General features: G+C 39.6%; 1 protein-coding gene across 1 annotated transcript in view; it reads left to right on the top strand.

The window, feature by feature from the left end:
* Nucleotides 1-625: 625 nt before the first annotated feature.
* The window catches only part of AFF3 (AF4/FMR2 family member 3), a 568,940-nt gene continuing 543,271 nt past the window's right edge, over nucleotides 626-26,294 (top strand). Inside the window, exon 1 of the mRNA XM_045981491.1 lies at nucleotides 626-707. The gene's annotated coding sequence lies outside the window, so the exon portion shown is untranslated. The remainder of the gene's footprint in view (nucleotides 708-26,294) is intronic.

The following is a 26,294-nucleotide window of genomic DNA, read 5'->3' on the forward strand; positions in this document are numbered from 1 at the left end:
TTGTGTGTTGACTAGTGAATAGAGGTGAGTTGGTAGAAACCCTGCGAGTAGAGCAGCCTTGGGTCATCTGATTACTGATCTAGTGCATCTTCTCTGCCACTGCATCTCTATTCTAGAAAGTTCTAGAAGACTTATTACAGATGACAGACAGGATAAGTCTTTTGGTTCTAGTCTCCTATATATGGGCAGTTTGAGAAGCCAGCAGAGTTTCAGGCAAGTCAAGTAGGCCATTTAAATCAATGTACTTGATGATAAGAATATATTTAAGGGATTCCAAAAATGTTCCTGGGATTCTTTTAAGGAGTCTGCACAGAGTTAGGGAGAGGCAGAGTAGTAGAGAACTTCATTCTTGGTCTCCATAACCAACCACATTCTTCTGGTTTATGTCAGGTGGTCCCCCAGAATGGGGCCCAGGCTTTTGCTTCCAGCCTTCTGGCAGACCTTGCCCTGCAGTGGGTAATAGGAGGGCAGTTGGGTATCTGGTGAGGAAATGCCATCGGCTGGTTTAGTCACTCGCCTCCACACTTTCACATCCTCTATCAGCACCTGCACACTTTAGTCGTGACCACATATACTCTTCCTGTTTATACAGAAAAGTGTCATTCAGATAGCTTGCCAGTGAGACGGGAGCTCCCCACACAGCCTCAGAAGAAAGAAGCTGAACAACTTATCTGAGAGGGAAAGAAGAGGAGCCTGTGAGTTGAGAGGTAAGATCAAGCCGGAGAGCGTCTGGATCCTCTGGGCTGCCATGGGTGGAGAAGAAGTAACCCTTGCTTTGTACCTTTTTGGGGGTTGCATCAGAGTAGCCTGGGCAGCAGGGAACACCCCCATTGCACCCCATGGAGATAATTCAGCCTGGGGTGAATGGCTGGAGAGACTGCGGAGGCAGACTTGGAACATGATCAGAAAAGGTCACAGGATTCATGTGGGTGCACATGTGAGGGATATGTAGTCTTAGTGTGGATGTGCTGATACCCTTCGTGATGATAGCTGGGCATATGGGCCTTATGAACGGTGTGTCTGAACCTTATTTAGGCTGTTAGCTATACCCCCAAATAGAGCGTATGACATGGCCACAGACTGGACCCCAGTGAATGGTCACAGAGAATGACCCAGAGGCCTGATCTCAGGAAGGAAAGAATGTGTGTGTTTTACCCTAAGGCCACTGCTTCTGTGTAAATAACTCAGAACGAATGACTTTCTCAACAATAGGGTCTGACAGCCCTAGCTCCTATTCTTTGGACAGCACATCATGTTCATGCACGTGTGTATGCTTGGGTGTGCGGACATCATGCATATACATATGGCACATTACGTGCAATGTACGCACTTCGTGGATACACATGGACACACATCTAATTCAAAATAGCAAGAGTGACAATATTTTTGAAACTAATGGTGTGATAAAGGATTTTTCCCCCTACTATGTGAATTCCTTGCTACTCACGCTCTTACAAATGTAAAAGTGAAATCATGTTTCGATATGCAGTTCATAATTCCTTTTACTCAAAGCGCTGGAAATTCTGAGGTAGAGCCTGTTCAGGTACTCTGTGCTTGATACTACAACTAAAATAGGGTAAGCCAACTGTTAACTAATACCCACAACAGCAGAGAAGTGGCAGTAAGCTCGTTCTTTGAGTCTCGAGTGTACAACCAATTTTTTTTTTTTCAAATTATGTTCTCTGCTTTTCTCAGAAGCAATTGCCCCTTAGTGCAAAGTGAGAAAGAGTTCCTTCCTTTACCTAGGTCCATCAGGGTTTTTCACCTCAGTGCTGATGTGAGGTTATTACAGTGAAAGTAACACAAACACTCAGTATGCTAAGGTTTTGGGTTTGCTTCTGTCTACTGTGGTTCTCTCTCTTTTTTTTTTTTTAAGATTTTATCTATTTATTTGACAGACAGAGATCACAAGTAGGCAGAGAGGCAGGCGGAGAGAGAGGAAGGGAAGCAGGCTCCCTGCTGAGCAGAGAGCCCGATGCAGGGCTTGATCCCAGGACCCTGAGATCATGACCTGAGCTGAAGGCAGAGGCTTTAACCCACTGAGCCACCCAGGCGCCCCTGTGGTTCTCTTTCTCTGGGCAACACCTGCATTTAGTATTTAGTTGTGTCATGCATAGTTTTCATTTATTTTGCATTTAGAAAGTGGAAAAATATATGTTGCTCAGTCACTGGATTTCTGGGTTCCAATCTTTACTCTGACACTTGCTGTGACTTTTGGCAAGTCATTCATTGTACCTCTCTGCATCAGAGTCCTGGCATCTGTACAGTGGGTACAATAGTCTCTACCACTTAAGTAAGGTTTAGCAGAGATGATACATGTCAAGTGCTTAGGAGGGTGCCTGGCTCATTGAAAGGGCTCTATAAGTCTTAGTGATCATTATTTATTATTATTATTAGTAATAGTAGTAGTAGTATCACACCCTTTTCTGCAATTAAGCTGTCAGATTTGAAGGGAAATGGTAGGAGAGTGGGAAAGATTGAAGGTCGGTTGTGGGGTAGGTAAATGAGTGTATGAGGAGATACAGAGGAGGTCAGAGCAAGGATACCCAAGTGGAAGCCCTACCAAGGTGTAGTGGCAGGGGGTGGGAGGGCTGGCTAGGACAGGAGCCCGGGGCAGATCTACCCCTGAGTCCTGCTGGTGATTGGAGCAAGCTCTGGAGCTTAGCAGATTTGATGACACAGACTTCCATGTGCACAGCAACCTGGGCAGTAGAGACCTGTAACTGGCATCCAAATGACAGTACATGGCATGGGGTTGGTGTCTGTCACGTGTGTGAACATGTTACATGCCTTCTCATGTTGTTGTGTCAGAGCCCTTAGGATTGTGCCTAATTTAGAAGATAGCTGATAGCTGGCCCAAGGGTGCAGAGCCAGGTGGGACCAGGCAGAGCTGGGTGGGATCAGGCAGAACAGGGGTCTGACCATTTCTGATTCTGTGCTCCTGGCTGCCAGGATTGCCTTTACAGTACTATGTGGTATTGAACTGTGACTGATAAGAAAGCCATGTCCCAGAGAATTCAGAAACAAGTTCAAGGTCATGCTGAGATTTAACACTCTGGGGAGGAGCTGGATGCTGGTCTCTGATTTCTAGACCCTTTATTCTATACATTGGTTCAGAGGAAGAGCTTGCATCCTTGCATCCTGCCTCCTGAGGTTGACAGCTATGGGACTCCTTCGATAAATCACTTTCTCTTCCACGCTTCAGTTTCTTTTCTGTAAATTGCGTATAATAGCCTGTCCTACTCGGTGCACAGGGTTTTAGGAGATTCCAGGGACGGTACATTTGCAAAACACGATTCTATTATTTCTTATTCATGTAGGAAAAACATGTGGAAAGTGACTTTCATTCCAGGCAGTTTAAAGAAAAGGGAAAGGGAAAGTATAAATGATAGTGGTTCTTAATGATGCGTCATTAGGTACGATTTAGCTCATTCTTTCAAATAGCTGTTTTGCTCCCTGGTACTGATGTTACATAATCTGTTGAATCATTCTCATATATGGAAAGTTAATTTATTGCCAATTTTTGTAATACTACAAATCAAACTGCAGCAACTGTTCTACAAATCCTGTAGTACATTCTACCAGTTCTTCTATTTTTTTGCAGATCTGATCAGCAAATGGTGTTCTCATTTTTGTTTTCATTGGCTTTTCTTTGATTATCAATGTGTTGATTCCCAATGTTTTACAACATAACTGCAAGAAAACAAAAACATTATCCCTCATCCAAAAAACAGCCCCAATCCATGTTCCTTTTAAAGTGAAGTAGCACCATTTTTCTCATGATTAAAATACAAACAGGTGTTTGTGTACAAATAGGAACCCATTGAAAAGCGCCTTGCCAGAGATTCCTCTTTATACCTGTTATTGGTGCTAAAAATGGGGGGAGGGCTATCATGAATACAAGACAACAAGACTCCTGCAATAACTAATAAACATGACAATTTGATTTATTAATGGTCCTCTGCTGTAGTCTGTTGACAGATTTTTCTTTATGGAAGAATTATCATGGTTTAAATATCTATAATATAGCACTTAATTCAATCGACAATATGTTACCAATTAGACCCTGCTTAAACTACCATCAGCCAGCAGACCAGGGAACATGTTAAGTAGGATGACAATCAGATAACTAGTAAAATGCTGGTGGCAGCTTTCTCAGGCCCAGGGAGCAGTGCTGAAACAATGGAAAATGGAGAGTGGAAAGGCAAATCTAGCATTTACTTTTCCCTGTTCTGAACAAAGAAATTGTTTCAGGTTCTCCTGAAAACGTATGAAGCCTTTGGGTTTGAGTTGATTATCACATGTGTGGATACTCACTCTCTCTTTCCACCCCTCCATCCTCTTGCCTCCTTTGGTGATAAATTTGCAAACTGAAAGGCACTCTGCTCCAAAATCCTCTCTAAGGTGATAATGTCGAACATCAGCTCAGTCATGATGTACCATTTAGTCACGTGTTTTAAGAGTCCCCCTTTCCCCAAGCACCAGCTGTTGACCATGGTAAGAGAATTCTTGCTAAGTGGGATAAGCTGCTTTTCTTACCTTGTCTTGGAATCTGGGTGTATCAGTCATACACTGTTGCAAGAGAGAAAAACCAAATTGAGCTGTGCTAAACAAAAAGACAATCTTTTGGAATAGTTTGGGGTACTGGGGTTGACCAGGTATAAAGGAGAGCAGTGAGCGGGTCTGAAAGCCAAGTAGCCAGAACCAGTAAGAACACCATTAAGAACCACAGTAATGGAAATGTGAACACCATCTGCATCCTGTAATGTGGCCACCACTGTGACAGATATGACCTCAGTTGTCCCCACTTTGGGGCATGCTTTATGTAAAATACAGAATCCCAGAAAGAAGGGAGAGTGTGATCAGCTGTGTCTAGGTCACATGCCTGCCTCCAGGGCAAGGTCAGGTCCGTCCATTTGACTTCAGGCCCTACTTCCCAAAGCTCTACCCATGAAGGCATCCTCAAAAGGAAGAGTGGAATGGTAATAGGAAGGGGTGGGTCATTGGAAGGGGACAGCAAAAAATGACAAATATCTGCCCCATGGTTACTACACTGCAGCCTCTGAGTGGAGGCTGGTTAGTTATAAATGGGAGACAATTGGTGATTTGTTTCTATAGCTAGGTGTGTAAAGAGGGGAATTAGGAGACTGAGAGCCCGCTGCTTCCTGCATTTTCATTCTGGTTACTTTGCATCGATAACTTTGATTTGCTTCTATACCATGAAACCAAGGAATTTTCTTAAGGACCTGAGGAATAATACGGAATTTCCTTCCAAATCAAGCAGATGCTGTTTCCTCAGCTCTTACCTATAGTGTGCATTTCATAGTCATTTTCTGAGTCCCCGCCACAGCCTTTCAAAGTAGATATTCACATAAAGAGAATAGAGGTTCTAAGGTTAAGTGACTTACCCAAGTGCATACAGTTAGAGGTGAGGTCCAAACCCTGGCTTCCTGACTCTGAAACCTTCCACACCAGCCAGCCTTAAGGTGATCCTAGTCCAGGCTGCACAGCAGCCCACATGGCATTATTTGAATAAAACCCTTTTTTCCTGCAGGACACCACTGTGTGTGTGTGTGTGTGTGTGTGTGTGTGTGTGTGTGTGTGTGTGTGTCTGAGTGTGTGCACGTACACGCATGTGTGTACTCTAGGCACACATACCAGGAAAAATACTAAGAGGAAAGTTAGAGGCTCAGAGGAAAAACATCCCATATGTTATAACTTTGCCTGGGCTGTCCCTCTTTCTAAATACCGTGACAATATTTTTTGAAGCAAAGATCAAAGGACATATGGTCTGACTCATGGGTTAACAAAGGGAAAATATTTGAAATTGGAAATATCTGGGACAATTTGAGATGTGTGGCTACAATCATTCTCAGAGCACCTGGAAATCTTGGAGTTCTTTGTGAAACACTTTGAAATACTGGCATATTAAATCCCATTCTTCAAACTAGGAATAATTTTATCAGCAGAAATTAGGACAGCCTTATACATTGGCTATTTGAATCCATAGCTATGAAATTTTATGCCCATGAAAATAATAAAGGTGTGAAATCTGTTTGCATCACCTGTAAAATCATTAGAAATAATAAGAGAATTCTTCATACAGGGGCGCCTGGGTGGCTCAGTGGGTTAAGCCGCTGCCTTCGGCTCAGGTCATGATCTCGGGATCCTGGGATCGAGTCCCGCATCGGGCTCTCTGCTCAGTGGAGAGCCTGCTTCCCTTCCTCTCTCTCTGCCTGCCTCTCTTGTGATTTCTCTCTGTCCAATAAATAAAATCTTTAAAAAAAAAAAAAAAAGCTTTAAAAAGAAAAAAAAAAAGAATTCTTCATACAAAAACAGATTTCTTAGAGCAAAAATAGCCAGTAAGAAAAATATAATGAGAAAAAGGGGATATAATTCACAAAAGCCACTGCAATTTAAATACCTAAAAAGAACTTAAGAGAAAACACATGAGACTATATGAAAAAAAATCTACTTAGGTTTGTGAAACATATAAATGGAAACACATAATGTGTGGAGACTAGATAAGCAGACTCAGTAATCATTCTCCAGACTAATTTGTATGCCAAAAATGTATAAAATAAAATTTCCAGTGCATTTGGGGAAGAAGGGGAATTGATAAAATTCCAATCCAAAATTCTGATGAATTTTAGATTAGAATAATCAAGATATTCTTGAGCCGGGGAGAAGAAAAAGGGAGGGGGGCAGGCATGGTGTTTGCCTTGTGGAGTATGAAAGTTTCAGCGGTCATATGATTCCAGATGGTTACACAGATCAATGGGAGAGAAGAGAAAGTTCACACACACATACGCTCACACATAAGCAAATTTAGTATATGGTAAATATATTGAATTGGTAATATCAAGAACAAGGTCAGTAATATTGAGAATGGTCAGTTCTCGTTTGACTGGATTCTCTGGCAGATCTGACACAGTTATCACTCCTTCCTTACCAAAGCAACTTCCCCCTCTACCTCCAGAACAACATTCTTTTACTTCTCTTCCTCTCTCACTGGCCATCCTCTTCACTCCTTTGCCGCCTACATTTTGGGTTCCTTCTCCAACTCTAACACATCCATAGAAGGTGGAGTGCTCAGGGCTCAGCCCCTCAACTTCACGTTTAATCCATCATCAACTCCCGTCCACGTGTCCTTTGAAATATATCCAGAACTTGATCACTTCCTACCTCTTCAGCCTCTACCACTCTGGTCTCTTACCTGTTGTGCATTCTGGTTTCCTTTCCACACTTTCCCTTCTTCCCTCTGTTCTCAGCCCAGACCCAGAGGAATTATTATAGAACAGTCAAATATTGTGACTGCTCAAACCTCTCTAAGAACTTCCTTCCTCATTGTTCCAGTTCTCTATTGCTGCATGACCAACTATCCCAAAACATGGTGGCTTAAGACAACATTTCAATTTTGCTCAAGATACCATGGATTAGGAATTGAGGCATTTAGGTATTGGCCAGGCTAGAGGATCCCCTTCTTCTTCACCCATATGCCTGGTGCTTTGTGGCTCCTTGGCCTCTCTGTCTCCTCATGTGGCATCTCATTTTCCAGGGCTCCCAGTGTGGCTTGGGCATTTTTTCCATTGTGATTGTCTTCTAAGAGGCAGGAAGAAGAAGCTGCTATACCAGTTAGGGGCTACTCCCCAAACTGTTACAGCATCTCTCCTGACATATTTTATTGGTCAAAGCGGTTGCAAGGTCTGCCCAGATTCAAAGAGATTGAGGGTACAACAATGCCATATTGTAGACAAGCCCACAAGATGTGGCTGTGGCCATCTTTGGGAAATGTGATCTGCTATGCTTATCCAGGGCCAAAATCCATATTGCTTATAATAACCTATCAGATCCTACATAATCTGACTCCGGCCATCCCTCTGACTTCTTGTAGTACCGTCTCCACTAATTTGTGGTACTGCTTCAGCTAGAGTGGTCTCTTTGCCATTCTTGGAACCTGACCTCATGGCCCAGAAACTACTGTTCCCTCTGCCTGGAATGCCCTTCTCTGGGTACACAGGTCACCTCTCACTTCCTTTAGGTGAGAAGGTGACCTTCTCAGGTCACCTTTCATTTCAGAGAGGCCTTCCTTACAGACCTTACAGACCTACCACTCTGTGTAAAATAGCCATTCCAGCCCCTCCTTGTCCCCTGCATTTAACACCATCAAGCATACTTTATGTTTAGTTGCCCTTTTTGCCCCTCCCCATTATAATGTAATGTATCCCTCGGACCTAGAAAAATGCCTGCTCATCATAGGTTCTGGATAAGGATTTGTTGAATAAAGTTATGATTGGAAAAGTAACTTTCCAGTAAACAATACTGGGACACTGTCTAATTGTTGGGGGTGGTCGGCAGTAGAGTAAAATTAGACATACTAAACTAAAATGAATTCTAGAAAGATTTTAATGTATTAGAATAAAGCTTGAAAATTTCTAGAGAAAATTTAGGTGAAGATTTAATAACCTTGGGGTGAGAAGAGTTTCAGTAAGTCTGATACTAAATAAGTGAAATAAAAATAAGGATAGATTTGACTTTGTCAAAAACACCACACACACAGAAAATTAACAGCAAACTTAGAAAAATACTTCAATATATACTGTGTGCATATCATCATTAATAGATATGAAACTTTATCAAATAAACTCAGAAAAGTATATATAAAAGACTAATAAGCATTTGGGAAGAAAAATCCCATCAGCTCTGCGGTGGTGGGCAATCTACTCAGTTCTGTCAAAGTTGATGCCATGTGGCTTTGGTGAGCAAATATCTGTCCTTTTCTTAGAATAGCACTTGGCATATAGTTAGTGCTTAATAACCACTAACTTTTCCTATTATGATGATTTCCTAATGCCATGCATGACACAGAGATGGATCTTCTAAGTGTTTACTAATTGTTTCATTCCTTCATTCCCCGGGTACACCTGTTAGCTGACTTCAGAGGCAGCACCCTGCTTTCTTCCGCCCATTGACTCATAAACATAATGAAGAGAAGGTGAGGTAGAAACCCTTTTATTCTTGAGAAATCTATTTTAAAAGGCAGCCTCTCCCAAGAAGACTGCATTTAAATCAAATCAATAATACTGACCTGAAAATCATACTCATTTGAGTAGTTAAGGGCCGAGAAAACACCGTGTCATGCACTGAAACAGTATTTCCTCTGTTTGGTAAAATCATCATTATCATCATCATCACCACCATCAAGTGTGTCTGTGAAGTCTGAGTTGCACAGGAGTAGTAGGCTGCCCTGCTCTTAAAGATATTGGGGATATGGGGCTTCTGGGTGGCTTAGTTGTTAAGCATCTGCCTTCAACTCAGTTCATGATCCCAGGGTCCTGGGATCAAGTCCCACATCGGGCTCTCTGCTTAGCAGGAAACCTGCTTCTCCCTCTCTCACTCCCCCTGCTTGTGTACCCTCTCTCACTGTGTCTTTCTCTGTCAAATAAATAAAGTCTTTAAAAAAAATATTGGGGAGGGCGCCTGGGTGGCTCAGTGGGTTAAGCCACTGCCTTCGGCTCAGGTGATGATCTCAGGGTCCTGGGATCGAGTCCCGCATCAGGCTCTCTGCTCGGCAGGGAGCCTGCTTCTCTCTCTCTCTCTCTGCCTGCCTCTCTGCCTACTTGTGATCTCTCTCTGTCAAATAAATAAATAAAATATTTAAAAAAATATTGGGGAACTGGAATGTTGAGTCCATCTTTTTGTTTTTCAAATGGCATATTTACAGTCTGAGGTCTGAGAAGCTCTGGGCTGAAAATGTTGCTATGGAATTTCTGGCCATTAATTTTATGAGCCTGTTACTCAGTCTTCATTGTTGTCTGGCCTGCAATTCTATTTTTGTGCTTTAGGAGATGCTCAACAATCTTTGTTTAGAAATAAAGAGTGAGCAGTTAACCTTCCTGACTGGTAAATGCCCTTTTGTTGACTCAGCTATCTTTGAGAATTGACGATGCCTCCGTTGGGTTGTCCTGTGAGGCAGCCCAGTGATCATGTCTTCCCAAACTACATGGAATGATTTTGCTCACAAACCTTCTGAAAGAACCCCGGAAAACTTCGTACTTCTAGGCTTTCTGGAAATCAGTCTTTGATACTGCCCCTTAAAAAACAGAAAGCCATGAGCCTTTGTTTCAGGACAATAAACATTTTAAGGATTGTAATAAGATTGGTGCAGGCAATGACCTGCACAAGGGCATACTGCTGAGTGTGTGAGCAGGGACTAAGATTCAGCCCACACTCCATTCACTCAGAGGAAAGGAAGTGTTTGTTCAGTTCTTGTGAAGGCCCCAGCATCTCACTAAACCTCTGCCCACCGGCTGCACCCTTAGGAGTGAGGGTCTCTTATGCATGTACACAGGACAGGCATGGGTGAGAGGAGTGCCCTATATGGTAGAAATCTGTGGTGCAGGGGAGGCAGGAATGGAGAGATAGCATGGAGTCTTGCCCACAGAGCAGTCTTGGGCAAATCAGTTTTAGAAAGGATGACATCCACAAACAGAAGATAGATGTAGATTCCATGAACCCTGACTGTATCATTGAGCTTCTAGAAACTTCTAGAAAATTCTTTGCATACCCTACTCAAGTTTGGAGACTTCTGTGTTATTCATTATATTTCACATGCTACATGCCCCTACCTAATAAGGAGCTACTGAAGGTGTGACATATGCAATATGCCTCCCTTAGGACAAGGATTCCTGCCAATGACACCTGGCCATGACACACCTCTTTCTCACGGACAGTGTAATTTGTATGAGGCAGAACAACATAGAGGCCATTGTAAAGGCTTTGATGAGGTTACATCTCAACTCCAATCCCAGCTGTGCCTTCTAGTAAAAACTAACATTAACGATCATTCATCTAGCACTTCCTATGTACCAGGCACTAGGAACTCTGTAACCATGGGCAAATGACTTTCCTCTCTGAGTCTCGGTTTATTCTTCAGTTCAAATAGAGATAATAATACATCTGGGTTGTTGTGAGGATTTAATGAGGTTGTGTGCAATGCATTCAGAGTACCTGGAACACACAGAGAACTCAGTAAAAAGCAGCCATTTTTTTCTTATTTAGACACTGGACCTGTATCAACTTTAATGCACCTATTACTTGAAGACCAAGTAAATTAGACATGTTGGGAAGAGGGTTAATTCCTGAGATTGGTGGAGCATTTTGTGAATAACAATAGTAATTTTCTAAATGGCTCTGAGCAACTTGGAAAAGAGCACACATGTAGCACAGGCCCTGGCGGTTTCCTGGGGAGTAAATTACCCATTGGCATGGCCTGACCATTACTTGCTCATAATGTGGACTGTTTTATATATATACTTAGTCATAGCACATTTGCCGGGAAAACTACTAGGGTGATATTTTTGCCTAAATAGCCAATTTTTTTTTTGTCTTGAATAAAGTGTCAAATAACTGTATATGATTTAGATTTTATGTTCAGCTGATTATTTACATCAGGAAGCATCAATCCAGAGTAATTGGCAAGTGGGTACACATTCAAATGATGTGATGATATCTCTGCTACATTTTCCTATGATTCTGGGGAGAAAATCATTAGGGTTTCTTGTTTCAGAATCTCATCAAAATAGATCCTTTGGTTTTGTTAAGTGGTTGCTGCTGTAAAGTTTGTCAGTGGTGGGAATGTAGCTGAAATCAGGGAGACTCTGACCCATTAGCTATGGGCCTGTTTTCTGCCCAGCTGCTCTCTTGGTGCCACATTCCTCGCTGGACTTCGTGGATGAACAGCTTGGGTTAGCAAAGGCGACAGATGGACTGAAGGTGCCTGACTATTGACCCTGACCTCTGACCCAATTCCCTCTGTCTGTACTCCAGAAATGTGTCTATGGGAAGGATAAACAAATTAAATATCTCAGGGTTGAACCTTAGAGGTCATCTATTCTAACCATACTCTCCTTTTCCAACACATTTCAATAAGTGGTCATCGATTCAGTTTAACTATCTCTGGCAACAAAAACCTCCTGGCCCCTTGATATGGCCATTTCTTTTCCAAAGAGTTCCAATTACTTGAAAGTCCTGCATTTCAAAGCGAAATCAGCCTGTTTGTCATTTTGACTCTTGTTTCTCATTTTGCCTTCTTGTGTAATAGTGAATAAATACAAAAATATGAGATTGACTTGGGCAAACCAATCAAGCATCCTCTGAGCCAAATAACAATAACCAACATTTATTAATCTCCAGTGGCATGGGTTGGAGGAAGCAGGTTCGGAAAACTCATTGCTTGAACTCTGAAATTAACCTTCCTTGAGTGGGTCACTCTGGTCATCTTTAACCAACCACAAAAAATATCAGAAGCCCCTTGAGAGTTTTTCCTATGAGAATGGGCAAGGCAAGGAGGGAGAGGGTAGAGAGAGAGAGAGTAAAAGAGAGAAATGAGGGGTGTTACTGTTCATACTAAGGGAACTAGCAAGAGCAGGTCAAAGAGCTACCTGCTTCATGATTGTTTTCTGACTAATGCTGACTCCTACGTGAGATGTACACGTTCCTGAAAGTCCCTTTGCCTCTAGGTAAGTCATCAGCATCTAGTTGGGAGCAGAAACTTTCTAGGGGATGGTCTTCCCACGCCATGTTTGTTCAGACATTCAGAACACTTGTATGGTAGGAGTTGGGTGCAATGGCTGAAGCTGAGAGGTCAGGCAACGTAGGGCCTGAGGTCACCTGAGGTCCCAGAGTCAACAAGAAGTGCCTGCAAGGAATCGAAAGACCTCTAGTCTTGTTCTGACTCTACCACCTAGCAGCCATGTGACCTTGGGCAAGCATCCTCAACTTTTTTTTTTTTTTTGAAGATTTTATTTATTTACTTGTCAGGGAGAAAGAGCACAAGCAGGGGGAGCAGCAGGCAGAGCAGGCAGAAAGAGAAGTAGGCTCCTTGCTGAGCAAGGAGCCTGATGCAGGACTGGATCCCAGGACCCTGGGATCATGACCTGTGTCGAAAGCTGTCACTTAACGGACTGAGCCACCCAGGCGTTCCATCCTCAATCTTTTTGAGCTTCATGTTCTTTACCTTTAAAAGGCAAAGAACCACCACCACCACCTTCCTCTCTAGGCCAGAGTGATGATGTGAGAATCAGAAGACAATGGGAGTAAATGACAATGAGCACCCAGCTGAGGTGACAGCGTGATCAGAACTGAACTTCTTGATTGAAATGTGAGAAATGCAGGTCAGGCATCTTGGATTTTCCAAATAGCTGAGTCTTGGGCACTCAACACCTGGCTGCATCATTTATTTTTTCTCTGGATGAGTTGTGATTGCAGACTTACCTCCTAGAGATGATGGAATGATGAACCACTGTGCCACCCCCCAGAATTGCCAACAGTATTCCTATAACCTCACAAAGCAGCTGGCAGCTCATTGAAACAAATTTATATGCATCAGCACTGTTTTCATCTTATACTTTAAACAACTTTAATTAATAATACCCTCTTTTCCCAGTGTGTCAACACAACTCCACCTTTTCATTTTGAAAGAACTTAAATAAATATAGAAATAAAATATTCAATTATTGGAACTAGAAATGAGAAAATATAATTGATTTGAGAGGTTTTAGCTACAAAAATTCCCCAGGGCCACTGACTACATTTTATTAAAAAATATCACACACTTATATTTCTACATTTCTTATGTAATAATTTTGAGTTTCTCAGGGGGAAAATAGCATTATTGAAGGAAAAATAATTATGACAAGTGTTAAAGATTAGTGAGCCAGATTCCCCTGGTGTGCAACCAACATCCTGGGAGTAAGTTAAGTGCCTTAGGAAGCTACATGAACTCTTGTCATTGAGTAAATTACTGCTTTGATGCACTAACAAGGACCCTAGTGGATTGGAAGAGTTCATTCAGCTTCCCAGAGCACCGAGCCTAATCCCTGTGCAGCATTTGTGCTCTGAGAGAATCTGGATCTGTGTTCATCCACATCTATTTCTGTATTCTAAGAACAGGCATTTCTTCAGGGTAGCGCCCATATCTTTACAATTATCATCGGCATCTGGCCTGGTCCCATGCTCCTGAGAACCCAGTGAACTTGAATAGAATGTGCCTTGCTACTGATCAATGCCAAATTGCCCTGATAGTGTTTCTCTGCCTCCCTGTAAATCAGTACCACAACTTCCTGACAAGCACCAAAACTTGGGTGAGAAAATCCAACTCTTCCCCCCAACATTCTCTGCACATCCCCTTCAACTTACACAACGAAGACACATAGTATGCTAAGTGGACCATATTCTACTTAGTTACCTAGTATGTAGTATTTTCTTCTTCTTTGGGAATTCAAAGTTATGAGATACTGAAAACCAAGTCCAGGCGACCAGTCCATTCCTGAACAGAGTTGTGTGCAAGCTGGTCCCAAGTGTAAACACAGAACCAGGAGAACCCAACCTCATTGGTGTTAAGGAAACAGAGAAGTCAGAGGCCTCACTTCGTTTTTCTTAAGCAATTCATCAGCATCCCTACATGGTCTGTCAAACCCTGTTAGACTTGGCCCCTGCCTACTTGCACAGGCTCACATAGAGCCTGCCATATAGCACTTTTGCTCTAGTCACCTGGATCTTTTCTCCACCCAGGGTCTACACACGTGTTCCCACAGTCTGGAACTCTTTTTCCTCACCTGGCTGATTCCTTTTCCAGGTCCCACCTTACTTGTCACTTCCCCAAGGAGCATCCCCATTCATGGCATGCTCCATTCACTTGTGTTCTTTCACTATTGTATATTTTTCTCATCAAAATAGTAACCTTTATCTGGTAACCATTCAGTGTTGGGAAGAGACAGCCTCTGACCCTTCTCCTCCACACTCATATATCGTTTCCCAGAGTCACCTTCTTCCCACTCATCATTTATCAGTAGGTAGGTGTGCCCAGTGCCATTTTAGGCACAAGGGATACAATGTTGGACAAAGGAGACAGACAATGTCCCATTCTACGAGGTTGTTTCCATTTTCATTTCTTCTGTTCTTTGCTCTATATAGATAATATGCCTATAACTCTATTTTTTTAAAAAATGTATCAATAAAAGATATAACTTACAGACTCTTCAATATGAAAGTTCATCATTTGGCTAAGTCCTACGACCCTTGCCCCTTCTGCACATTCCTAGACATTCCCATTTATGGGCTACATTCCCATTCCCATTTATGGGACACATTCCCAAAATAAATGTGTCTGACATTTATTTTGTTATCTTTTGTTATATTTGTTGCCTGTTGTTCTTCCTGTGTTTGTATTTATAATATAAAATATTATAGTAAATTATTTCCTGTTTCATTAACTTTTGATAATAATGTATCTCTTGATTTCTCACTTTAAGAAGTAAAATTATTAATGACCCTATCCTTTTATCCACCTTCCAAGTCTCACTTTTCAGGTAAACATGCGCTTACATTTTGTCCTAAAGTTGTAGCCAAATCTCCATGATTCATCCATAGATTGATCAAGTCATGTGTTAGGAGTATATTTAAGAAAGTCTAACATTGTAAGCCTGGGCCCACTGAGAAAGGATGTTCCCAGACTAAGGTTCAGTGGAATTTCTCTCTCTTTGGTTTTATCCTCCAATATTGCCATGTTTTAGTTTGCTTCATGTGTGAATTATTATTTTATTAAACATTCCACTTTATTATACATTCTTTACCCTACCAGTGATCCCTGGAGTTTCCAATGGGTGCTTTTGGGGATCTTTTTACATTTTTGTCTTTGTGAATAATTTTCCCCAAGCCTGTCTTTTCTATCAAGTACCCCTTTCCTCCTAGAGACCTCCATCTCCCTACCATCCTTCTATTTCAACTGTACTTGTAGCTCTCTCTGCCTTTTTTTCAATGGTCACGGTGCCAATTTTTCCCACTGCTCTTAGGAGTCTGGATTGTAACTACAGATTCCTGGACCCTAAAACCTTCTTCTTATTCTACTCTTTGGTTTCTCTGGGTATATCTTCAAATAAACTTTCTGAGATCTTTTTGCCAGAAAATATTATTCTGCCCTCATACTTGATTGACATCTGGCTGGGTATAAAAGCCTTTAGAAGTTTCTATTTATCCTTGGTATTCTGCCATATCAAAGATGTTTGTAGGTATAGCTTTGTTTCCTTTAGTTGTTCTGGACATTCAGAAGCTCTTCTAATTCCGAAGAATTTTGCCCTTCAGCTTTAGAAATTTTTTCTTCAACTATTTTTTGATAATGTTTTTCATCTCCAAAACTGCATGAGAGATTTCCTAGGCTGAATTTCTGTTTCTAGACTAATCTTTTCCCTCATAGTTTTCAGTTCTTTCTCTTTTCCCCCCTATGTTCTAAGAGAGTAGGAAGAGTCTTTGGGTTTATTTTCTAGTTCTTTTGTAATTAAATTTTTTCTCAAAAAATTTTTTACTATTTTTTAAAAATTTTTGTACTATTTTTTAAAAACCTACAAGCATTTTCTTTCATTCTCTAATCGTTTCTTTTTCTTAGCATTTTGTCCTGATTTTAAGAATATCATATTTTCTCTAAAATTCCCCTTGCCTATTAGTTAGAGTGTTTTTGGTGTTGTCTTCTATTCCCTACTTGTCTTTTATTCCCCTTTCTGGGTTAGTTTCTGTCTTTTGTTGTTTTGTTGTTGTGGTGGTGGTGGTGGTGGTGGGGTGTATGTGTGTGTGTGTGATCTTGGGGTTTTTGTTGTTGTTTTGTTTTTTGTCTTTTTTTTAATTTAATTTTATTTTTTCAGTGTTTTGTTTTTCTTTCTTTTTCATGCTGCAGTTCTCCTTGTATGCCTGGTAATCCTTAGTTTTGCATTTCCATTTAAGGGAGAAGGATTAAGTGACTTGTGTATTTCAAGTGTTTATCATTTGTAGGTCTGTTTTCTGGCTGGATCTCTCTCCTTTAGAACTGTGAGTGGGATGGAGTAGGGTGTGTCTGCTAGAAAACTTTCCTTTAGGGTGGCATGAGGGTGAGCAAAAACCATCCTGAGGACTTTTAAATGCTAAAATGAGGAAGGCTTTATTCTAGTTTTCCAAATTGTAATGCCATTTTACAAAGAGGAAACTGAAGCTCAGAGACTTGCCTGTGCTTAAATAATTAGAAAGTGATTAAGTCAAAATCTGAACTGCAGTTTGCCTGATGAACACATTTATTCTCATTTGACAAAACCAAATAAATTTCAGTGTAAATTGAAAATTAGTGTTAAATGAATAATTAGTTCCATCTTCTGTGTGAATATACACTTTCATGTGCTATCTACATCAGGCTTCTGCCTTGATGGTCATATCTACAGTGGCACACCAGGGACTCTGCACCTTTCCACCCATGTAACAAGCCATTTTTTCTCTTGAACAATTAATCTACTCTCTGCTATTAAAGAAAATGAGATAATTAAATTTCACTCACACTCAGAAGGCATCTAAGCAGAATTAACAGTTTCAGAGGAACTATATGCTATGGAACTGGAGGGAATAATTTATCCCTGAGATGGTAGAAATTTCTTTAATTATTTTTAGTAGATGTTAAGAAAGCAACATTCTTTCTAATTCTAAGGTTCTGTCCTGATTGTGAAGGTCATGGCTATTTTGCTTTTTTAAAATCTATTTTTTGAGAAAACTGTTGATAACCAATAATGATTTTGTTATTTGAAAATTACTTGTAAAAATTCAAAAATAAGTTTTATTTATCACCTAATATATACTAGACACTATGAAATTAAACATGGTTTCCTAATTCAACAATTCCCATAGCTTTCAGGGAAGTTGTACTACATGTTCCATGACAAATACATTCCAAGGTCAAATAAGTTTGATCAAATTTGGATAAAATAAAGTTACTTTTCCTTTGCTGCTGGTCTTCTCAGAGCTTTTCACTGCTAATATTTAGCATTGTGAACCTCCAAGAGAATCTCTCCAGGAGATTTGGGAAATGCACATTTTGGGAATACTTAATTTAGAAAACAAACATTTTGAGAGACACTGACTTAATTTATTAAAGAGCCATTCTGCTTTTCCTCTCCTCTCCAGAGACATGTTCTCAATTACATATGCTCAGGCCATGTCTACCAACCATGTGGCACTTCATTCCAGAGAAATATTCAGTTTTCACTACTTTGGGTTGGGTAACCTCACTACTATATTCAGCTTCATTCTCTGCTTTTGTGCTATGACCATCTTTTAATTTACAACCAACATCTCTCCCAAACCCAGCACCCTGCCCATATCCTTGAATGATGTTGTATTTTAATATAGTTCCCTTATCTACAGAATATCAACACACAAACACATTAGGCTTTAGTGAGAAATGAGAAAGAGAAATAACAGCCTACCTATTACATGAAGGTGAAAGTCAGATCATTGAAATAAAGTATTTGCTTTTAGAGAGTACTCTCATTCCATCTTAACTTTTAATAAACGATATCCCATTTTAGTAGCCAACAAAATCAAAACAAAGACTCAAAGCTCTAGGATAATCACAGAGTGGCCAATAAGAAAGGTTACAAGAGGATTTCAGTTGTGTAAATATGGACAAGGTAATTGGAGAGAGTAATACTCAGCAAGATGCACTAGTCTCATGACCATGAATTCCCCAGTTTGTGACAAAATATCATGTGTTTGTTATTAATTTGACTGATGCCTCCTCCTGTGTCCATCACCTTGTTTAGTTTATGGCACCATTGCCCATCCATCTGCCTGAGTGGGAACTTCAAAGTCATCCTCCTCCCTTTGCTTGCCTCTCTGATTTGAATGAATCTCTTCCTCACTGGCTAAACTCCTCCTTTAAGATCCAGCTCAAAGCCTTGACCAGCTCACTTTCTAAGTAAATGTATTCACCTAACAAGCATTCTTTGAGCATTTAGTGTTCCAGGCATTATCTAGGATTGCTGACTGGTAGTATACCCAGCAAATACATAGGAACTTCATTTTTATACCTTCACTGTGGGAAGCCACTGCTATAGATGATATGATCCCTCCTCCTTCATCACCATCATCTTTGAAATGGTTATTTTACACCACTTTACCTTCACACCTAAACCTTGATATTAGCAGTCCTTAAATCGATTTCTACACAGAGTGGTCATTTTAGATTAAAAGGCTAAAGTGAAGGAAGAGTTGTTTAGTTTCATAATCTCTTCCGAAGCTGTATTTTAATTGTTTCAGGATGTTAAAGGAGGAATTTATTTCCACCCCTCAGGTAAATGAGGGTAGCCAGACTATTTGGGAAAATGTGGGCCTAACTCTTCAGATTTAGGCTTCTACTTGGTTAAGTATTCATAGGAAAAAAACAAAATCAAAATCAAGTCTTAATAGGCAAGGCAGCAGGACCATTAAGTAACTTAATAAATTTTATTCTTATTATAATTTCATTTCTCCTCCATAAAGAGCCTCAAGTATAATGATTTGTGTGGAAGGCCTTGGTTTGGGCTGTTAGAATTCTTAATGATGGTAAATTCTGTAACATGGTTACCCACTGAATGTGTCTACTGAGAGATTTTGTGGAAACACATATGTCAGTTGGGCCTAGAAGGTTAACTTTTCACAGTCTTATACTGACAGAAGTGTTACCTTTCATTTTGTCAATTATAAGCTTCTCTAAGAAGCTTCCCAAGACCTGCTAATGCCTCCTTTTCTGGACTTTTATTGAACATCATCACTTACATGACCAGGTGCTTTCCAGACTATTCTGTCCCTATTCTTTTGGGTCAGTTTTGATGCTTGCTAACCTAATTGTTTTTGTTAGATCCTCAGTCTTTATTCTTACCAGGATAGTCTTTGAAAGCATAATCCACCTCATTTTAACAGAGCAATTCTGTGGGATAACTACGGACCTATTAATTTGCTGGATGTTCCCTCAGAGCTTCACGACAGCTTTCTCCATAATAAACCGAGTCTTAAGTTTCCCTACCTAATAGTTTACATGGAGAGCACACAGTTTCAGGAATGACTGACATGAACCCTGAGGCTGGTTTGTGGCCTCGGATTAAGTACTTTGCCCCTGTAAACCACAGTTCCTCCCCTTTAAAGGAGGGGTAATGACAGTGCCTACCTCATTTGGATGTTATGTGACTCAAATGACAGCCTGTGTGCATATTACCTGCTACATTGTAAAAACTCAATATTTGTTAGCAAGCAACTATTAAGCCATAATTAACTATTGTTAAACCCTCTCATTGTTGTGCAAAGTCTGCCAAGAATAATATAACATTGTTTGCTACTTTTATTGACTTTTCACCAAGTTTTGACTCTAAGGTCAAGACTAGGTTACGACTTAAGCAGCAGGGGGTCAATGAAGACTCCTAGTCATTGATGTTTAAATGAACCTGCTTTCAAGTGCCCAACAGGCAGAATTGGCAGGAATAGTCTCCTGATGAGTAGATAACCTCTAGATGTATAAAACCAGGGTCAGGTGGCTTAAAGTAGGGCTATAACAATGGCCGTCCTGAGGGTAATCATAGGGAATTTTTGCTAGTGCACCTTTGGCTTTACCTGTGTGTAAAGAGGGAGCTAGTAAAGGCATTAAAACAATCAGGGCAATTGTAGAAACTCAAGCACATGAACTCTTACACATCTATGCACAGAAGCATGTTTTAAGGCTACATGTGAGGAAAGCCAGAATTTTCCTTAATTGGAGTTTTTAATTGACCCCAGAATGCAAGGAAGTATTCCACTGGGTCCCTGACTTCTACAGCATAAACACTACTAAGATTTGAGTATGGAAAAATTACAAAGTAGGTATTGCCAGAACCCCAAAGCCATGACCTAAGAGTTCCTTTCTGAAATACAACACCAGGAAAAGAATCTCATCATTATAATCATTTTAAATCTAAAATACTTGTCTTTGGTAGATGTTATTAAATATTTAAATAGTTCATGTTAATAACAATAGTTGCCATTTGATGGTGCATACACTAGATGCCAACTCTTATTATATTTTTGCAATATTATTCTATTTGTCAACAAAGCATCTATAATCATCATTTACATTTTACCAGTGAGAGTAGTGGGAACCAGAAAGTTTAAGTAAGCTGCCAAAAAAATCACACTGCTACTAGAAGCAAAACAAGGATTTGAAACCAGATTTGCTGGCTCCAAATCCTGTGCTCTTAACCACTATACAGGATAGCTTACATCCATCTTGTGAAGGTCATTGTCAGAACAAATTACCCAAATACAAATAAAACTATTTTTAATAGCACATATGCATCTATTCAGTTAATCTAAAATGTTTTTAATAATCAGGACATAAATTAGAGATATAAAAATCAAATGAAGAATAGCAGAGAATTTCTCCAGAAGGAGAAAGACATTAAGGAAAGTGAGTCTTGTATTTAGGGTTACGTTTCCCTGGAAGCCAAACCCAGTTTTGGAGGCAATGGTTGAAAGGCTAACACAAGCTGTTGACAGATTTGGGGGCTCAAGTGATGACAATGAAGTCAGAGTCCACAAAGAAAAAGCAACATAGTGAATTGCCATTATTTGGTTTAGGAACATGAAGAGTGTACCCTAGAAGAAATGGAGACTTGAAGGTGGATATACCCCTAGAGCAACTTTAGCATAAATTCCCCTCAACTTGTGAAACTATATAAAGATAATCCTTAATTGCTAATGCTTCTAAGAACCTGGCAGAAATGGACATACTTCTTTGGAGAAAGATAACATTACTGTAATCCTCAAATTATTTCCAAAACTCATCTTGCAAATGCTGTGTCCACCATATAATTTAAAAGAATAACTAGATACAAGGAGGTAAGACAATATGAATGACATGTTCTCAGCAAAAACAAAACAAAACAAAGCAAACAAAAAAAAAACAGACCATGGAAATATAGGGGTTCCAGATAAAAGAGCCATGATACACAAAATTTAAGATAACTATGTTTACAAAGTCTTAAGTTGAAAAAAGATAAGATAGAGAATTTGGGCATAAGATGAGAAATTACAAAAAGGAATCAGATGGGAATTCTATTACAAAAAAGCATGATATAAGAGACTATGAACTCTGAAAAACAACCTGAGGGTTTTGAAGGGTCAGGGGTGGGAGGTTGGGGGAACAGGTGGTGGGGAATAGGGAGGGCACGTTCTGCATGGAGCACTGGGTGTTGTGCAAAAACAATGAATACTGTTACACTGAAAAAATAAATTAATTAAAAAAAAAAGTGGATGGGAGGGAGGAGTAAGAGTGTGAACTACAAAAAAGTATGAGGAAACTTGGGGATAACAAATATGCTTAATATCTTGATTGTGGTAATGGTTTCATGGGAATATACTTATGCCAAAGTTTATTAAAATATACACTTTAAAAATATACATGGATGTTAATACACACAAACTCCTCAAAAAAAAAAAAAAAAAAAGCATGATACTCCAAATTAAGAGTTCAGTGAATGGGTTTAACAGCAGATTACATAAAGTTCAAGAAAGAATTAGTTAACTGGAAGATATATTAGAAGAAAATATTCAGAAAGAAGCTTTAGAAAAGCAAGAGGAATTAAAATTTCAAAAGACAGAGTAAAAGAGAAGACAGAAATTCTAATGTGCATAAAATTGGAGCCTCAGGAGAGGAAAAAGAGAATGAGCCAAACTCAGTAACTAATGAGATAATGGCTAAGAACTTACCAAACTGTTGAAAGATGTCAAACTCAGGTAAGAAGCCCTATGGACCTCAGGTAGGATAAAGAAAAAAGAAGCTACATTTACACACATCATAGTAAAACTTCTAAAAGCTGAAAAAAAAAACCCAGATAATCTTAAAAGCAGGTAGAGGAAAAAGGAGGCTTTACCTATACAGGAACAACAATATAATTGACAGCTGACTTTTTAATGGATATGATAGAAGCCAGAAGACAGTGATATAAAATCTTTAAATTGCTGGAGAAAAAATTTTGTCAACCTAGAATTTTAAACCTAGCAAAATTATCCTTCAATAATAAAAGTAAAATAGAGACAATCATGACAGAGATAATGAAGGCTGCTTCCCTCCTCCCATGGCAATACCAAATGTATAAACAGCAAATACCTCTGAAAGAAATAGAGAAACTATCTGAGAGCCTCCAATACATTAGGCAAATGAGAAAACACTCACATTGGAATGGGTAGGAAATGCTGAGACACACTCATGCCATAAACCCCACCCCTGACACAGCACTGTACAGTTGGGAGGGAACTCCAAACTCCATATTCCTACCAAGGAGTGAATGGTTTGAAACCCACATTTAGCACCCCAGCTTTTAAGACTCCCATCTGAAGGACAGGCTTGCAAAACACCTAGCTCTGAAAACTAGGGGACCTTGTATTCCTGAGACCCACAAGATGATAACAAACAAAGAAGCAATTATTAAGGGGCATGCAAGCGCTTGCTGGGGCTATCTCCCCAGAACTCAACACAGAGAGAGCAGGGAAAATCACCCAGCTCCAGGTCTTCCTGAAGGGGACCATCTGCAAACTTTGAAAGCTGTTGCCTCAGGATCACACTTCTAATTTAGTATACATCTTGAGGTTGGCTGTGATCTGTTCTTAAAAGTAGAGAAACCAGCAGACACTTCCTTTTTTCTCCCTCTGGCATGCTCCAACTTACCAGTATCTCCCTAGAAGGAATGTGCACTCACATCTGCATCCAGTTTTTGCTCTGCTGCCTGAGGTATGAGTCCCCAGATCACCAAGATCCATTCACAAGTCCCACAAACACCCAACTATACACCTGGGCCCAGTGCAAAGGGAGTAGACAAAAACACCCTCCGAGTTTCTGCCTGGAAGAGGCTTAAATACCTACTTTCCTGATTCTGTTTGAGGCTCTAGCTTCCAATTGTACTGCATCTAGTTGTTGAATACAATTCTTCCATTAGGACGCTGACAGGTCTTTGTATACCCTCAAATACGGAGAGCCACTTAGAATAAAGAAAGCAGGTTGGGCAATCACAAAAATTTGAGAGGCAACCAAGAGCTCAGGCCAGGCTGATTGACAAGTTTTATCTCCTAGCAAGACTACTCTGTCAGGACTGGGAGGAGTCGTTGTTTTATCTAATACACAAAAACCAACATAAAAAGTCAAGAAAAATTAATAGAGGAAAATTCTTTAAACAAAAGATCAAGGTAAATCCCCAGAAACAGATCTTAATGAAGTGGAAGTAAGTGATTTACCTGAAAGAGAGTTCAAAATAATAGTCAAAGGTGTTGTCTGAGGTCAGGAGAACAACATATGAACAAAGTGAGAATTTCAACAAAGGTATAGAAAACATAAAAGAATACCAAACAGAAATCCCATTGCTAAAGAATACAATAATTGAACTGAAAAAAAAAAATCAATGAAGGAATTAAAGAACAAACTAGATCATTTAGAAAAAGGATAAGAGAGCATGAAAACAGACAGTAGAATTCAACCAGAAGACCAAAAAGAAAAAAGTATGAAAAACATGGAAGATAGCTTAAAGGACATATTGGAAACCACCAACAAAACAATATACACAGGGGTGCCTGGGTGGCTCAATCTGTTAAGTCTCTGCCTTTGGCTCAGATAGTGATCTCAGGGTCCTGGGATTGAGTCCCTCGTTAGGCTCATTGTTCAGCAGGGAGTCTGTTTTCCCCTCTCCCTCTGCCCCCACTTGTGCTCTCACTCTCTCTCTCAAATAAAGAGATAAAATCTTAAACAAAAAATACGGGGTCCTAGAAGGAAGGCAGATTGTTCAAAGAAATAATGGCTGAAAACTTCCCTAGCCTGGGGAAGGAAACAGAAATCCAGATCAAGGAAGCCCAAAGAGTACCAAATAGATGAATTTAAAAAAATAACTTTTTTTCCACCAACACATTATAAATAAAGGGTCTAAAGTTAAAGACAGGGAGAACATCTGAAGAACATCAAGAAAAAGGCAATTTGTTACATAAAAGGAACCCCTATAAGACTATAAGCAGATTTTTTCAGCAGAAATCTTGTAGGCCAGAAAGAAGTGGGGGAGAGCTGTACGTATGTCAGATACAATAGACTTAAGCCAAAAAATAACAAAGACAAAGAAAATCACTATATAATGATAGAGCACTCAATTTATCAAGATGATGTAACAGTAAATATCTGTGTACCAAACATAGGAACACCTAGATATATAAAGCAAATATTAATAGATTTGAAAGGAGAAATAGCAATACAATAATAGTAGAGGACTTCAGTAGTCCTCTTTCAACAATGGGGAAATCATCCAGACAGAAAATCAATATAGAAAAATCTTATTGAAACTACACATTGGATCAAATGGACCTAACAGACATTTATAGAACATCACATCCAACAGCAACAGAATATATATTTTTCTCAAGTAACTTGGAACGTTCCCCAGGATAGATTAATTGTGAGGTCACAAAACAAATCTTAATAGATTTAAGAAGATTGAAATTGTATCAAGCATCTTTTCTGACTCCAATGATATGCAAGTAGAAATCAATTACAAAAAGAAAACTGGAAAATTCACATATATTTGAACACAAACATGTGCTACTAAACAGGCAGGGAGTCAAAGAAGAAAACAAAAAGGAAATTAAAAAATATCTTGGGACAAATAAAATTGAAAACACAACATACCAAAGCTGATGAGATCCAAAAATTGAGAAAAAAGAAAGATCTCAAATACACAATCTAACTTTGTACCTCGAAGAAGTAGTAAAAGAAACACAAACTGACCCCCAAATTAGTAGAGTGACAGAAATGATAAGAAATGGCAATAAATGATGGAGACTAGAAAGAGAATAGAAAAGAATTATGAAAATAAGAACTGTTTTTTTAAAGATAAACAAAACAGACAAACCTCTAGTTAGACTTACTAAGAAAAAGAAGAGAGCAGACTCAAACTATAAATGAAAGAGGAGATAGTATGAATACCATATAAATACAAATGATTTAAGAGACCACTATGCGCAATTATATGCTAACAAATTAGATAATGTAGAAGAAATGGACAAATCCTAGAAATATACAACCTAACAAGAGTGAATCATGAATAAATAGAAAATCTGAATAGACCAATTACTAATAAGGAGATTAAATCAGTAATCAAAAATCTCCCAACAAAGAAAAGCTCAGCATTGACTGGTGAATTCTACCAAACACTTTAAGATTTAATGCCAACCCTTCTCAAACTCTTCCAAAAAATAGAAGAGGAAGGAGTACTTTCGAACTCATTTTCGAGACCAGTATTATGCTGATACCACAGCCATATAAAGACACTATAAGAAAATTATAGACCAATAGACCTGGTGAGCACAGATTCAAAAATTTTCAACAAAATATTAGCAAACTAAATGCAGGAGCACATTTGATAGCTAGAGAATTTATTCCCAAGATGCAAGGATAGTTCAACATT

Source organism: Meles meles, chromosome 16 (genome assembly GCF_922984935.1).
Source record: "Meles meles chromosome 16, mMelMel3.1 paternal haplotype, whole genome shotgun sequence".
Lineage (NCBI taxonomy): Eukaryota > Metazoa > Chordata > Mammalia > Carnivora > Mustelidae > Meles > Meles meles.